Here is a 2994-nt window from a genome sequence, read left to right on the forward strand (position 1 = left end):
TGCACAGTTAGGTTTTCCAAGTTTAGTCCTCTCTTTTTACCTGTTTCTTTGCTAGGCTTACTTGAGTCTCCCATAATATTACATTATGTAACCAATTTGTCTGGTTTCTTTGTACAAGAAACCAATTTGTCTGGAATCTTTGTACAAGTTTCCTGGCACAGCAATTCTAAAACCCTTGGAATTGCCTGAGGGATAAGAGTTTATTTTTCATGTGAATAAAGTGACTCATGAGAGGTCCCTAAATAACTTCAGGATGGGGACTGATTACCACCATAATGCTGCAGGGTTTTTTCTTCCTTTTTCATTATTTTATGAAGAACACATTACTATCCCTGCTTCATTACCTCTGGTTGACCAAATATTGTTAATCAAATGTGCCCCGAAAGCATTTCAGATCCTGTGTATCATGCCCCAAGGCATCCACAGATATTTACAGATAAACTATAAAATGTTTTCGATAAATTTTAAATTTCCATATCTATGCAAAGCTGGTCTCAAAACTAAGTAACTAATGATTGCAATAGTAAAACTAAGTTATACAAGGCATATGCATAGCCCTAAGCATAAGCTTAGAACATTAGTCTATTTTTCAGGAGCACAAAGCTAGCTGAAGGGTGAGGTGAAAGGCCATTTAAAATGTTTTGGTTTTGTCTTTGTTTTTTGACAGAATTTCGCTCTGTTGCTCCAGGCTAGGGTACCATGGCATCAGCTTAGCTCAGAGCAACCTCAAATTCCTGGGTTCAAGTGATGCTTCTGCCTCAGCTTGCCCAGTAGCTAAGACTACAGGTGCCCAATATGACATTCAGCTATTTTTTCTATTTTAGTAGGGGCAGAGTCTGGCTCTTGCTTAGGCTGATCTCAAGCTCTTGAGCTCAGCTCAAGAGGATCTTACAGCTTCAGCTCCCAGAGTGTTAGGATTACAGGCATGAGCCACCACATCTCACCCATTTTAAATGAATTAATAATACCATTTGTGTTCTTTTGAAATATAAGTTATAATTAGATCTATTTAAATGAATGCGTGCCTTATTTAAATGGGAAAAAACGTTAATAGAAAGTCTAAGATACAAAGGAAGCTTTCTTTTTCTTCTTTTGTTTTCAGCTCACGTAACAATGAAATTTGCTGTATCATTGAAAGGAACTATACATATACATAAACTTCATGACGATTTGAAACAGCTGCTGAGATAGTTATGTTTTCTATCATCATATTAGCACTTCAATTAAAACATGATTCGATTGCAATAAGATGGACTTTCTTTATGAACACACACTCAGTGAGGATTGGGGGAACCTATTTACTACAGGGGACTGTTATGATAAGGGAGCTGCCCGCTCACAAATTCATATCCTTTTCTGGTGACCACGGATATTTACGTTGGTTTTAATTTTATATGTTGAAGGGGATATTAGAAAAAAAAATCTAGTAAATTATTCTATGTCATTTTAGCTCCAGGAGTTCTTTTTAAGGGATTTCTAGTGGTACTTTATAAAAGTAGAGCCTGTACTTAATAAAGTTGAAACCACAGAGACCCTGGAAAATCCCAAACATGCCATACAGTCCCTGGAGATGATTATGAATATGCTTATTCTTAATACGAAGAGATTCTGAAGGTAATTTTAAATTTACTGATTTTAGAACTCCAGTGATACATTTATTAGAAAGATGACACTTAAGGCGAAAGTTTGTTTAACAGCCTCATAGAATTATTTATGGCTTTTAGTAACCAAGGTTCTGAGCAAGGACCAAAATAATAGGTTGACTATACATCCTATTTCTGCTTGGCTGTGATTGCCCAGAGCTTCTATTTCAACCTTTTTTTTCCTCTCGGGGAGTTGCCGCTAATGTGACAATCAATCCATCTGAGCTTCTGGTTATTAAAGGAGAATCTGAAAACCTCGTGAATCAATCACCTCGCTGTGAAAGGAGCGTGAGGACAGAGAGGGGAAAGGGGAAGAATCACCTCAACTCTGAGGACAGGAGTGCCATTTGTGGAGCAGAAGCGCCCCAGGAGTCTGTGACCTAGGGGGAATTCTTACTGTCTCCTTCACTTTTCCCCTTATTTGGAAGTGACTTTGAGTACATATCAGATAACTCAGGCAGGTCAGGAAGCACAATCCTCCTTCCTCAGAGCTTTTAGGGGAGGAAGCACATACCCGAGGTAGTGTGTTTTGTTTGTATCAGCTTTCCACGGTCTAACTTCAGTCAACCTTAGACTGCGTCTTAATCTATACTTTTTGAAGAAATGGAACTCTCTATGTGTGTGTGTGTGTGTGTGTGTATGTGTGTATGTGTGAAATCAGGGTCTAAATTCATTCAACCTTAGACTGCATCTTAATCTATAATTTTTGAAGAAATGGAACTCTGTGTGTGTGTGAAATCACTTTTTCTCTATTTGGGAGACCCGGGTTTTCTTTTTAGTCTTTTATTGATTAGAACCGTGATCAAGGAGTCGTGAGATATTACCTAACTTGGAAACCTGAACTCCTGTTTTGAGTGCTGTTAGTCTTACCCTTTTACTATTTCTAGAGAGTTTAGTTTAACACACTCCAACCCCTGACGCACAAATCTTGTTTTATATATGATAGTGAGATATAAACATACTCTTTTTAGACTTCTTCATGTTCACACGTAATTTAATTTCAACATGGACATGCTTACTTTTTACTCCCCAGCCTGGCACTCATCTGAACTCCTTTATTCACCGCCTATGCAAAAGGCCCTTTCTCCACAGGGCAGTGAGACTTTCTAACATCTTTGCCTCCAGTGAACACCACAGCTCTCGGCCCCGCCACGATATCTTTTTTTATCGGAACTAATCATACTCAGTTTAAGAAAGAATTATATGTCATATATTGTGTGAGTTTCTTATGATGTCCTATCTGTTAGTTTGTCTTTCACAGTTGTAATTTCTCTGAAAATGAGGATCCCTTACGATATACAGTAGGGAGGCGGGGGCTCTGCAGTGCTCTCTGACCCTGTGCTGACTGATT

This window comes from Otolemur garnettii, unplaced genomic scaffold (assembly GCF_000181295.1).
Source record: "Otolemur garnettii isolate 467f Iridium unplaced genomic scaffold, OtoGar3 scaffold00031, whole genome shotgun sequence".
Lineage (NCBI taxonomy): Eukaryota > Metazoa > Chordata > Mammalia > Primates > Galagidae > Otolemur > Otolemur garnettii.